At 42.8% G+C, this 14,229-nt stretch overlaps 1 protein-coding gene across 1 annotated transcript in view; it reads left to right on the forward strand.

The window, feature by feature from the left end:
* LOC126150481 (Down syndrome cell adhesion molecule-like protein Dscam2) overlaps nt 1–14,229 on the forward strand; it is a 171,791-nt gene that overhangs the window by 117,646 nt on the left and 39,916 nt on the right. The gene's annotated exons all lie outside the window — the stretch shown is intronic.

The following is a 14,229-nucleotide window of genomic DNA, read 5'->3' on the forward strand; positions in this document are numbered from 1 at the left end:
GAGAAACTGGCTAGAAGTAGTTTTGCTGCAGGTCAAGGCACAAGAACAATTAAACAGTGAACAAATTACGAACATTGCTGAACGGTTGTTCTAGGGGAGGGGACCAAACAGCGAGATCATTGGTCCCATCGGATTAGGGAAGCATGGGCAAGGAAGTTTGCCGTGCCCTTTCAAAGGAACCATCCCAGCATTTTCCTGAAGCGATTTAGGGATCTCACGGAAAACCTATATCAAGGTGGCCGGACTCGGAATTTAACCGCCGTCCTTCCGTATGCGAGCCCAGTGTGCTAACGACTACGTCACATCGCTCGGTAAGGACATTGTGATGAATAGTTTAACCCTGATTTAAGAGAGAGTGCGCCGAGAGATACTTAAAATGCTAATAGTTAGGACAATTGAGAAGACGAGCCCAGACAGAGGAGGTTTAGATTCTATCAGAGTGTGAATAGCTATCGTTGTGAACTTTGCTTCTTCACGAAAACTGTTGTACACAACCATTACCGTAAAAAAAATTCTTACAACTACGGTGGGCTCAAAAGAGCAAATTGCACTTATTATGGTATAACTCTCTAGCCGTACGTGGCAGTGAAGGTGATACACTATTTAACCTCCTACGTACCTGTAAACTGTGTGCTCTCTAATGATTTAATTTATTCGCTTTAGGCTTACGGTTGACAATGGTCATTTGACCTGAACTAATAGCGAAGCGAATTGTGCAGAATAAAGGACAGTCCTGCGAATTTGTTCCGTTGGCTGAAGGCATCACCCGTGGCCCAACGGTTGGGAGACCTGGAATAGCGGCTCTTCCACGAAAACGGTGGGCCGGATGTGTCTCTCCACCGCCAATGATGAAAGAGTGAAATTCAAACTAATGGCTATCTTGGCTTTCCAGGAATATGCTAAACTGTACAATTTCTATATTAATTCAACCAGGCAAGAGAAAATTACAGTCCTGTGGTTATGCAAGCCTTCGGAGGTTCCTAATTGCCAGGGAAAATTCATTTGATATGATTTAATCGGCATTTAATTAAATCGACTTTTCGATTGCTGGATCGAATAACCCGTGAGCTATATCAGTCGACTCGTAATTTGAAGCCGAACCTGAGTCTGCAGCAAAAATTACTAATTAAATTTTGTTTGAGCACTCTCCCTTTATCAGAGGGCTGGACCATCTGTTACCGTGCTTCCACATGTTTTGTGGCTTTGTAGCACAATATATCAGTGCTACAATGTCGACGTCGAGTGTACTGACGAAATAGATAGGTGTCAATAGGGACTTATTATCTGTCAAGTTAAAACGTAAAATAATAGCAGTATTAGTGCCAATCATGATAATATTAACAAAAAATTCCTAAGTCTCAAAACACTAATCTAAATAAGCAAAAACAAAAACAAAAAAAACAATAACAAACAGATGACGCAGTACTTTACCAGTAATAAAAAAATTACCCTGCAGGACAACCTTGCCGTCCGGTGTGGCCGAGCGGTTCTAGGCGCTTCCGTCCCGAACCGCGCTGCTGCTACGGTTTGCAGTTTCGAATCCTGTCTCGGGCATGGATGTGTGTGATGTCCTTAGGTTAGTTAGGTTTAAGTAGTTCTCAGTCTAGGGGAATGATGACCTCAGTTGTTAAATACCTTAGTGCTTAGAGCCAGTTGAACCATTTTGAAGGACAACCTCAAAAACAAAACAAAAAATCACAGAAATTGCACTTAACATTAATACAATTCAGGGGACAGACTCCCTCAGATGTGGGTTTTCCCACAGGTAATTGGCTTTGTAAAAAAATCTTATTATTCTACAACCTGTTATTATGACGAATGTAGAATCCCGAAGGACCATTAAATAAGCCGTTTAACTCGAGACTTACATCACTCGGATTGGAGAATGATGTCGTTCTGTTACACCAATCCGATACCACACAGCAGCATAGGGTGTTACAGTTTGCTACGGGGTCCTACCCCGCAAGTTTCCTTGTCCACAACCCTGCCACACATCTCTCACACTTGACGAGCAGCAGGCGGCGACAGCAGTGCAGCAGTGGGCGGCATCGACGTGCGCTCTTTGGAGAAGTGAATGGCCAGGGGGGCGGCGGGAGGGGGGGGGGATGGCTTGGTTGGATGACGGGCAGTTGTCATCAATGTATTTGATGTACAGCGAATGGAGATTCTCAGCCCCTAACTTTAAATGCATTCATCTTAAAACATGACGCGGCTTAATTTATGTTCCAGACGACAATACACACTGGAAATAACCTAAACAGCAGTCACTCGCATGGGCATCACATCGCTCTAGTGGCGCCACTACTGTGACGAGACCCCCTTCAGTGCGAGGTCGCAGTAGGGCAATGACGTTTACGGCATTTCATGCCCCACATAACGTCTACCGTGCAACCACAATATTGGCTGCTAATGGCGACAGCGGACGGAACTGAAGGTATTCAGCATGAGGCTACGGAGCGTAGTTGAACTACTTAGTCGACGAATAACTCACAACAGTGCTACAGCGCTAGTGCTGCTGATACAAAGCAGAGCAATGGCAACGAACAACAAAGCTAACATTGCAACAACAGTTGTCGAAGTTGCCATTTCATAAGAAAGGAACCGAAGAAATTTCTCAGAGTGAGAAAAAAGTGGCAGATGAAATATTAGCTTTTGTGAAAGATGAGTCAGTGGAATGTGTCGTGTCGTATACGCTCGACTGTGCAGACAATGTACATGAGGAGTAGAATGACGATGATACCTCCACACAAGTGAAAGTGATATTGAACACGTGTCGAGCGGTGTAGTTCATCAAATGTTCAAATGTGTGTGAAATCTTATGGGACTTAACTGCTAAGGACATCAGTCCCTAAGCTTACACACTACTTAACCCGAATTATCCTAAGGACAAACACACACATCCACGCCCGAGGGAGGACTCGAACCTCTGCCGGGACCAGCCGCACAGTCCATGACTGCAGCGCCTGAGACCGCTCGGCTCATCCCGGACAGGGAGCCACAAATCCCGCCTCCAGTGAAACGTAGTAAAGAACAATCTTTCTCAAATGAACGCATACTAAACATAATTATGTACATGGAAGATCATTCGCAGCATAGTAAATAAAAATCCATTTTGAATAGATATCAAAGAAGTCCGCAGCAATATGACCGTGTAGTGCACAAGACAAATTACGGATATTCAAGGCAGGACAAGGCGCACTTGTCACAACAGCTGTTGTTTGCACATTTGAAGGATGCTCGTTATAATTTACAGGATGTGTATGGCAGCGACTTACTATGTTATGCGCGTCAAATTGCCCGTGACAGATTACACTGATTTCAATTGAAGCAGTGGATGGTTTCGTAAGTTCAAACTGGCTACAGAATTGGAAAGCGGGAACTTGACGATGCACAGCATATCGCGGAATCGGCTCGAAAGTCTTTAGATGGGATAAATAAACTTATCCCGTCGTTCAGTAAGGAATTTGTTTTCAACTTCGACCAGTGACGATTTGAAGAAGAAATGTATTTGTAAGGAACCCTGCAACTTAGAGATACTAAGAGAATTTTATCAAGATCAACTGAAATCAGTGCCTTAATGCACTCGGATACAATTATGCCGAATGTTAATCTGCATAGTAAATTGACTGGAAAGTTATTTATTGTGCTGCGAGAAGTTGGAGGTGCTCTGCCCACTTTGTTTCTTTCTCATACCTGTGATGCTGCAGGGACAGATGGGAATATTTGTCACAGCAAGCAAGAGTGGAAAAATGGGCGTAAGATAATTATTACTATGGTAAGAGCACTGCTTTTGGCCAATAGCTGGTCAAAATAACTTGCTTTTGCTTCAGTCCTCCTCTGCGTAGAAAAAATCAGAATACTTTAGAGCAAACTAAAAGATACTACCTGGAACCACTGGACAAATTCAGTCTTTCAATATTTGTTTTTCCGTGCCGATAAAACTTTATCGCACTATTTGCAACCTTACAGGATGGCCAGTTTCACGACCAGTTCCACGAGAGACTCTTCGCATTCACTTGCACGCCATCACGTGCCCCAGTCCCCATCACCCCGTAACACCAACATGATTCTATACGCATTCTTTAAGAATGGATACCTATTTCATCGTCCTGCATAGTTCGTAACTCCCAAGAGTTCGGCCCTGGCTCTGAGCACTATGGGACTTAACATCTGAGGTCATTAGTCCACTAGAACTTAGAACTACTTAAACCTAACTAACCTAAGGACATCACACACATCCATGCCCGAGGTAGGATTCGAACCTGCGACCGTAGCGGTTGCGCGGTTCCACACCGAAGCGCCTAGAACCGCTCGGCCACAACGACCGGCCCAAGGAGTTCGGCTTCCATCTTGATGATGAAAACTTTTGTGATCACTGTGACGCTCCATTTTTCATTCAGTGTTCATGGTGAAAGCTAATGGTCTGTTTCGAACATTTGTTGAATGTTGACGATCCCCATTTTACGAGCGTAATACATAAAGTTTTGGATTACACCATAGAGAAATCGATTTGAGGCGCTGAGAACCACACAGCACATCATCGGCGATTATGAGACTGTAGCATTTATTCGTGCCTCTGACATCCGTTGATCTTATGGTTTACCTGTGATGTAGACATACATTGTACATTCACGAAAAGCTCTATCTCTGGTTTCTCTGATATTCAGTTAAATAAGAGGATCGAAGGCGGTGTGCTTTTCGCCCTTATGGGTCTCAGCGCCTCATTTGTAATCGATTCAAGCGACCTTTTTGGTAGATAGTACTACTTGAATTTAATCACTCCCGCGAACGGCAGTTTGTGTTTGGAGTTGGTTGTCTACTGTGCATGAACTGTCTTTCCTGTTGAGTGTCAACATGAACTCTGTTGAACCTGTGTTAATTGCTAATAGAAAAGTAAATTATCAGAGAAAGTTAGCCGCGAAACTAGAGCATGCCACACCAGATTCGTTATCTGAGAAAGTGACAAAATCAAAAAATCGTGACTACGAGCGAACATTTAACAAAGAAGTGTATAATAAACGTAAATCGTTATGCGGGTGCAGAGTAATAATGCCTGATATTCAGCCCAGAAGTTAATTGGTTAATTAATACACGGATTAGGAATTTTGTACATTTGTCCTCAAAAATAAAAACGCACGAAAACTCCCACTTATAGAAAAATGCGAAACGGAGAGTAGTGAAAGCTCAAACATTATTTCGTTCTTGCTATAAACTGAACTTAATTATGTACAAAACAAAAAAAAACCAAAAGATAATTCTTCCTTTTTTCACACAAGTTATGCATATTATTATTATTATTATTATTATTATTATTATTATTGACAGCAGCTGAAGTTGTATAAATATGTTGATGAGCGTAAGTGTTATACAGCAGATGCTATTAATTTCGCACTCTCATATTTATCTGAATCTAAAATTTGGTGAACACCCAGAGTGTGTATCTACGAGCCTCCACCGCTCTCAGACACTCATTTTCTGTCGCCCTCTTCAGGAACATGGTGAGTCATTAGCACCTACTATTTTCTTGTCAAAATTGTTAACAAAACATTTCAAATGAGCCTTACTAAGGACTGAACTTTGACCTCGTACTCAAAGCGTTCCTTGCGAGTTAGAGCCCTTGCTCTTCTGATTTCATAACACCTCTGTAATCGTACATAAATATCGATTTCTTTCATGCTTCCGTTCCTCCTACCGTAGTTCATAATAAACATTTACTCAACAATGCTTTTAAAGCACTCTCCGCTACCAGTTTTCTAGCGCAGGCGTTAGACAATGTGCTTGAATCTGTAAAGTGGTCTGCTTCGAAATCAATTTTTTATTTGTTCCTGCAAAGAATGTCGCTTGTTGCTGAACGACTAGTCGACGGGAAACCGGCAGTAACTCTTGGCACATACGTATTAGTGTTGTGTCGTGCATTCCTTTGTTATGACTAAAATGTCCCACTCCTTCCTGTGCTCTTTCTTACCTTCGCATTTATTTAAAACGATTCCAGCCTCACGCAGCTAGCAGCCCTGTTTGGCCTCAGATTTCTTGCGAACCTTTCTCATTCACTGTATACACTGATTAAAACCCTCTGTCCTTAATACAAGCAACACTAAATTTAGCGTAACATGTCTCCCTTATTCCCTGCACATTCATGTTCCAGGTAATGGGAAGTAGACTATCTTTATTGTTCGGTTTCAGTTTGGTAGGTACAGTGTCAGTGTGTGTGTGTGTGTGTGTGTGTGTGTGTGTGTGTGCATGTGTGTCGTCTGGCAACTCACGGAACCTATTTAAAACTTGTCTGATCGGCCAGTCTAACTGCTGTCGATGCACTGATACGCACCGTCTTTGGCTTTTTTTTTCTTTCCTTTATTGAATTTCGATTCCCTCCCCCGAAGGGGGCGGGCTGGTAGCAGCTTATTACGCTGCTCTGCAGCCTACAGACTTTTTAAAACGTAAGAAGAAGATTTGTTGTGGTCTTCAGCCCTGAGACTGGTTTGCTGCAGCTCTCCATGCTACTCTATCCTGTGCAAGCTTCTTCATCTCCCAGTACCTACTGCAACCTACATCCTTCTGAATCTGCTTAGTGTATTCATCTCTTGGTCTCCCTCTACGATTTTTACCCTCCACGCTGTCTTCCAATACTAAATTGATGATCCCTTGATGCCTCAGAACATGTCCTACCAAACGATCCCATCTTCTGGTCAAGTTGTGCCACAAACTTCTCTTCTCCCCAACCCTATTCAATACTTCCTCATTAGTTATGTGATCTACCCATCTAATCTTCAGCATTCTTCTGTAGCACCACATTTCGAAAGCTTCTATTCTCTTCTTGTCTAAACTATTTACCGTCCACGTTTCACTTCCACACATGGCTACACTCCATACAAATACTTTCAGAAATGACTTCCTGACACTGAAATCTATACTCGATGTTAACAAATTTCTCTTCTTCAGAAACGCTGTCCTTGCCATTGCCAGTCTACATTTTATGTCCTCTCTACTTCGAGCATCATCAGTTATTTTGCTCCCCAAATAGCAAAACTCCTTTACTACTTTAAGTGTCTCATTTCCTAATCTAATTCCCTCAGCATCACCCGACTTAATCCGACTACATTCCATTACCCTCGTTTTGCTTTTGTTGATGTTCATCTTATATCTTCCTTTCAAGACACTGTCCATTCCGTTCAACTGCACTTCCAGGTCCTTTGCTGTCTCTGACAGAATTACAATGTCATCGGCGAACCTCAAGGTTTTTATTTCTTCTCCATGGATTTTAATACCTACTCCGAATTTTTCTTTTGTTTCCTTTACTGGTTGCTCGATATACAGATTGAATAACATCGGGGAGAGGCTACAACCCTGTCTTACTCCCTTCCCAGCCACTGCTTCCCTTTCATGTCCCTCGACTCTTATAACTGCCATCTGGGTTCTGTACAAATTGTAAATAGCCTTTCGCACACTGTATTTCACCCCTGCCACCTTTAGAATTTGGAAGAGAGTATTCCAGTCAACATTGTCAAAAGCTTTCTCTAAGTCTACAAATGCTAGAAACGTAGGTTTGCCTTTCCTTAATCTTTCTTCTAAGATAAGTCGTAAGGTCAGTATTGCCTCACGTATTTCTACGGAATCCAAACTGATCTTCCCCGAGGTCGGCTTCTACTAGTTTTTCCATTCGTCTGTAAGAAGAAGATAAGAAACAATAAATTAGGCTATTACTGGTGGACGGAGCGGCTTCTGGTGTGCAGTTTACGCACGGTCCTGGGCAGGCCCTGCCGTAGAGTGCAGGGCCACAAGAGAAATCTGTCTCCACTGTTGTTAATGTCTTCCCCCATGCGGGAATACAAACCCATACTCCAGCTTTCCGTTTCTGCTCCTACAGGCAATCAACCTCAGCTGGACTCAAAAATTCTTCCCTGACAGTAATCTCCACCTTTTCCCATGGCGGTTTCCAGACTCATATTACCAGATCTCCGGCGATGTATACTTACAAATAAATAATAAAACACACATTAGACGTGAAAAAATACTCGTTACCCTTATGTTATACATTACACATACAGATTATCCATCTCGAAAAAGCTAAAGACCACCTTTCTCTGACTCACTGAAGAGTTATATTCCCTCTGACTATTGGGCATTCGCTGTTGTACGCGGTGCGACAATGAAGTAATGAGACTGATGTGAAAATAAATGTTGCTTACAGTTTTAGTCAAGTTTAGTGCTGTCTCCTTCAAAGTAGTTCCCTTCTGACTGCACACACTTTTTCCAGCGCTTCTGCCATTGATGGTAACATTTCTGGAACTCATCTTCTGTAATATCCTTCAAGACCCTCGTCACAGCTTTTTGGACATCTTGTATTGTTTGAAAATGATGCCCCTTGACTTTATTGTCGCACCTCGTATTATTGGTATGACGTCCTCCATGTCCATGGTGGGTCCAAGTGACGCACAGAGTAAATTTCGCACAACAAGAATTCCTGCAAGTAATCGCTTGTCCCCTTACTCTGGCGAAGCTGCTTTTGACCTCACTCAATTTTAGATAATGCTTTCATGTTTTGCTCAAGTGCACTGTTTAGCCTCTCGTCCCGTGCAATTCCTCAGACCTGAGTCCCAAATTACATTGTAACTTTGTCACGGTGGAACTGTAAAGTTACCACGAACAGATCACAAACTACTTCTAAGTTTTTAGAACTCTTTTCTAATTGGGAAATGACCTCTACGTTCAACACGAAAACTAGTCTCTCAGTTTGAATTTTTAATTTATCCTTTCTGCTGGTTAGTTTAGTGTCTTAACTCGCTTCTAATTCGCCTCTCTGGTTGTCAAATTTTGCCACCAGCCGGCAGAACATACTCATTACGTCACCTGAGAGAATAGCTGCGTGCGGAGCTGCACTTGTTACTTTGGTCTGTGAACGGCTTTCTTAAATGTGGTGTGTCGCCTCCGAGATCGGCAGGAAACAGCGACCTGGGGCCCTATTCTGTATCTTTCTACCATTTTGCCGATTGGTTCGCTACGCGAGGGCTCCGAACGGTCTTGTTTACGAAACAGAGCCCCAACATTATTCTGTACACATTTCGGAAGCAGTGCCGAACGGTCCTAGCGAGCCGAGACGCTGTTGTCAGTTCTCCTCGCGCCAACCAATCAAAACCAATCTGCCTGAGGTCCGCGCATGCGCACTGCAGCACCACAGCGGCAAAAATTCGAAGCGGCTAGCAGCTGACGTACGCATGCTATTCTTAACAGTACCGAAAAGTGTGGTTAGAGTACGCAATACTGTTCAAATTTCGCTGACCACGTGCTTCCATGAATGCCTGTTAACGATAGAACATTGACTGTGTTCTGGAAACTGTCATAAATGTCACATTTTGTCATTTTATTGTCATTCACATCGACATCTTTTTCTGGATTTTACGTTTTGGAATATGAGTTAGGAATGGAGAGAAGTACTACATTGTACAAATATATCTACAGAAACAGCTGAATAATTCGATATTTTTGTCTGTTTTCCGTCGTTCCTTAGTTGCTTCAAAATTCATTGGGGTTACATTCCGTCTATGCAACTAATTGAAGGCAGTTTGTATATTGCCACAAGCGTTTATTCCTCAAGATTGCCATACACGTTTTGCTTCTTTTATTCGTGAAGATGTTTCACAAATAAAAGAAGCGAAACGCATATGGCTATAAAGAAACTGCCTTCAGTTAGCTGCATAGGAGGAACGCATCTCCATGAACCCGAAAAATTGTTTTAGAGAGTGTCAAAGAATAAGAAGATTGTAACTCGCTCCTAGAGATCCAAATGATGAAGTAGCCTACTTCCCTATATGACACATCAACGATTTTGTTCATAAAAACAAAATTTAAGAAAACATTTTTTGAGAGCGTGTGGCGAGTACAGATATAGCAGTTTGTTGTAGTTTATAACAAGTATCTGATGAATCAAAATGTTTCATATATGGTGGTATAGTATGAAAATATTTTGGTGGGAATCTTTCATCTCTGTCTACTGTTGTTAAGAAGATATTCGTTATTGAGGTAGCGACCTTTTACCTGTAAATAACAACGAATATTTCAGAAAACTTTGACGATTAACGAAAACTCAGAATGACAAACGCGAAGCGGAAAAAAAAATATTTTTGTACCCAGCGGTATGCGAACCTATGATCTTCGACACGGCCTTGGCTAGTACAAATGCATGCCTTCAGTGCTTTATTCCACATAATTCCACCCGACAGAGACGCAGGCCGACTTCGTTGCCGAGTGATGCGGGCGTAAGCCGTAAATGCATGAAATCTTCGAAGGTTTCCTCTATCAGGCTTCACAAAATTCCTTTGCATTGCTACTTAAAAGTTTTAAACGCGTTTCGATAGTTAATAAGTAAACCATTTGCGGAAAAGAGTACGCGGTATCACTAGTTATCTAAGGGAATACTCATGTGATATACGTAAGCAGAGCTGACCTTTAGAAATTTAATGAATTTTTAAACTCTTAATTAAGTTTGCAAAAACAGACATAATGTCTTATGGGATAACAGCAATCAGTGATTTTATAATGTTGCTTAAATTCCGTCTTGATTGCAAAAAATTTTTTTTATTATTCATATGACCGGTTTCGGTTCATTCAGAACCATCTTCACATCTGTAAAAATAATTATACTAATTTACCATTTCACGGAAGCAAATGTTTTTCATCCTATCTAATCAACATCAAATGTACCAGAACGTAGCTGATATTTCAGTTACAGGAGTAACCCGTCCAAATCCAGCAACTTTCACATGCTACGTCACATAAAATTGGTTGGCAGAGTGCACGTCATTTATATTAATTACAGCACTATTACCGACAGGTGGCGTCTGGTACATTTGTTACATTCCATTTGTACATACTGTATTCAGTAGATCTTTTTATATTAAAAATATTTGGCTAAAATATGTAGATGTCAAAGTTAAAATCTTTTAACTTTTAAAATATTTGGCTAAAATATGTAGATGTCAAAGTTAAAATCTTTTAACTTTGACATCTACATATTTTAGCCAAATATTTTTAATATAAAAAGATCTACTGAATACAGTATGTACAAATGGAATGTAACAAATGTACCAGACGCCACCTGTCGGTAATAGTGCTATAATTAATATAAATGACGTGCACTCTGCCAACCAATTTTATGTGATGTAGCATGTGAAAGTTGCTGGATTTGGACGGGTTACTCCTGTAACTGAAATATCAGCTACGTTCTGGTACATTTGATGTTGAGTAGATAGGATGAAAAACATTTGCTTCCGTGAAATGGTAAATTAGTATAATTATTTTTACAGATGTGAAGATGGTTCTGAATGAACCGAAACCGGTCATATGAATAATAAAAAAAATTTTTTGCAATCAAGACGGATTTTAAGCAGCATCTTAATTAAGTAAAAATAACAGATATTTTATGAGAATGTTGACCAAGACTGTTTTCTAATGTTATAATCATTCACAGTATCAAAAGTACAAACCATATTTCTAACAAAGGAAAATAATGTATTATGAACTCACTTTCCACCCAGACTCGTCCTGGTGATTCTTCAGTAAGACAATCACTAAATCCGAAGCTAAAACCGTTCAGTATGTTTAAAATAACAGACATTTTTGTGTAAATAAACCAAAACGAACTGAACGAGAGAGCCAACAGGTCTCAGAAGCTTACTGAATAGGAACTTCGGAAAAAGGGATAGTCACCTGTACACTTTGACGTGTAAACAGAGATTACAGTCTTTTTAAACTTGGGATCAGAATTAGTCACAGTCTATACGCTCATCACGCCATCTGCAGTGCATTTATCGTCTTTCTCAGCAAACATACTTTGTACGCCATCATACTGACCAGTTTTACCTACGCTACGCAGTACCCCTCACTTTGGTGGACTCTGGGAGGCAGGAATCAAATGCATGAAGTCGCATCGCAAACGCATCATCGGCAATGCGGTACTGACATTTGAAGAACTGTCTACTGTGTTAATTCAGAAAGAAGCACGTCACAGATCCACATGCTCTCGAACACCACTGGTTATGTTATCCCACGTCGTTTTGCTTTGTATCTTTCGACTTCATTCATTCTGTTTCAACATTTCAATCTGATACATTGGCTCTTGTCCAGCATCACGGAAACGTACTGTAGATTTATTTCATGGGAAAACGTAAGTGAGGCCCTTAGGCATAGGTCTGTCAATTGCGAATGATTCAATGTAAATACAAATATCCTGCGCAGCGATCTGCAGAACCACAGAATGCAACTGTATATATGGAACGTGAAAGTTTCATCGTGAATCAAAATTTAGACAGTTGTGATTCACACAGAAAAGAGTAAAAATGTCCTGAAAGAACGAACTTCGCACAACCTGCAGTAACGGTTAATCACATGCAGCCTATGGAATAAAAATGCATGATTCAGGGTGCTACGTTGCAACATCAGGGAGTCTCTGTCTTATTCACTCCACGCATGTAGCGAGGAGAAAGAAGCCCATTTAGGGTCGTAATGGATTTGCGTCGACTTTTTACTTGTGAACACACATCTTAGTTCGATTTACAGATTTAGGATCAGTCTTAACTTGACAGTTACTCACAGACTGTTACCTGTCGTATAGAAAAGATTTATCCACCTGTTATAGCAACACTGCCCGTCAGTCATAAATACACTCCTGGAAATAGAAATAAGAACACCGTGAATTCATCGTCCCAGGAAGGGGAAACTTTATTGACACATTCCTGGGGTCAGATACATCACATGATCACACTGACAGAACCACAGGCACATAGACACAGGCAACAGAGCATGCACAATGTCGGCACTAGTACAGTGTATATCCACCTTTCGCAGCAATGCAGGCTGCTATTCTCCCATGGAGACGATCGTAGAGATGCTGGATGTAGTCTTGTGGAACGGCTTGCCATGCCATTTCCACCTGGCGCCTCAGTTGGACCAGCGTTCGTGCTGGACGTGCAGACCGCGTGAGACGACGCTTCATCCAGTCCCAAACATGCTCAATGGGGGACAGATCCGGAGATCTTGCTGGCCAGGGTAGTTGACTTACACCTTCTAGAGCACGTTGGGTGGCACGGGATACATGCGGACGTGCATTGTCCTGTTGGAACAGCAAGTCCCCTTCCCGGTCTAGGAATGGTAGAACGATGGGTTCGATGACGGTTTGGATGTACCGTGCACTATTCAGTGTCCCCTCGACGATCAGCAGTGGTGTACGGCCAGTGTAGGAGATCGCTCCCCACACCATGATGCCGGGTGTTGGCCCTGTGTGCCTCGGTCGTATGCAGTCCTGATTGTGGCGCTCACCTGCACGGCGCCAAACACGCATACGACCATCATTGGCACCAAGGCAGAAGCGACTCTCATCGCTGAAGACGACACGTCTCCATTCGTCCCTCCATTCACGCCTGTCGCGACACCACTGGAGGCGGGCTGCACGATGTTGGGGCGTGAGCGGAAGACGGCCTAACGGTGTGCGGGACCGTAGCCCAGCTTCATGGAGACGGTTGCGAATGGTCCTCGCCGATACCCCAGGAGCAACAGTGTCCCTAATTTGCTGGGAAGTGGCAGTGCGGTCCCCTACGGCACTGCGTAGGATCCTACGGTCTTGGCGTGCATCCGTGCGTCGCTGCGGTCCGGTCCCAGGTCGACAGGCACGTGCACCTTCCGCCGACCACTGGCGACAACATCGATGTACTGTGGAGACCTCACGCCCCACGTGTTGAGCAATTCGGCGGTACGTCCACCCGGCCTCCCGCATGCCCACTATACGCCCTCGCTCAAAGTCCGTCAACTGCACATACGGTTCACGTCCACGCTGTCGCGGCATGCTACCAGTGTTAAAGACTGCGATGGAGCTCCGTATGCCACGGCAAACTGGCTGACACTGACGGCGGCGGTGCACAAATGCTGCGCAGCTAGCGCCATTCGACGGCCAACACCGCGGTTCCTGGTGTGTCCGCTGTGCCGTGCGTGTGATCATTGCTTGTACAGCCCTCTCGCAGTGTCCGGAGCAAGTATGGTGGGTCTGACACACCGGTGTCAATGTGTTCTTTTTTCCATTTCCAGGAGTGTACTTACAGTACTCAGAAAGAAAGTGTATATAACAAAAGCAAAGTACACGTCAGATGTTTTCAGCAAAATTAGAAGGACTGCACTTGTAATTTGCACAGTCCTAAATAGCTGTACTAACGGTCAGGCGCTTAGCTCTTCTCGTGCACTTTG

Source organism: Schistocerca cancellata, chromosome 2 (genome assembly GCF_023864275.1).
Source record: "Schistocerca cancellata isolate TAMUIC-IGC-003103 chromosome 2, iqSchCanc2.1, whole genome shotgun sequence".
NCBI lineage: Eukaryota > Metazoa > Arthropoda > Insecta > Orthoptera > Acrididae > Schistocerca > Schistocerca cancellata.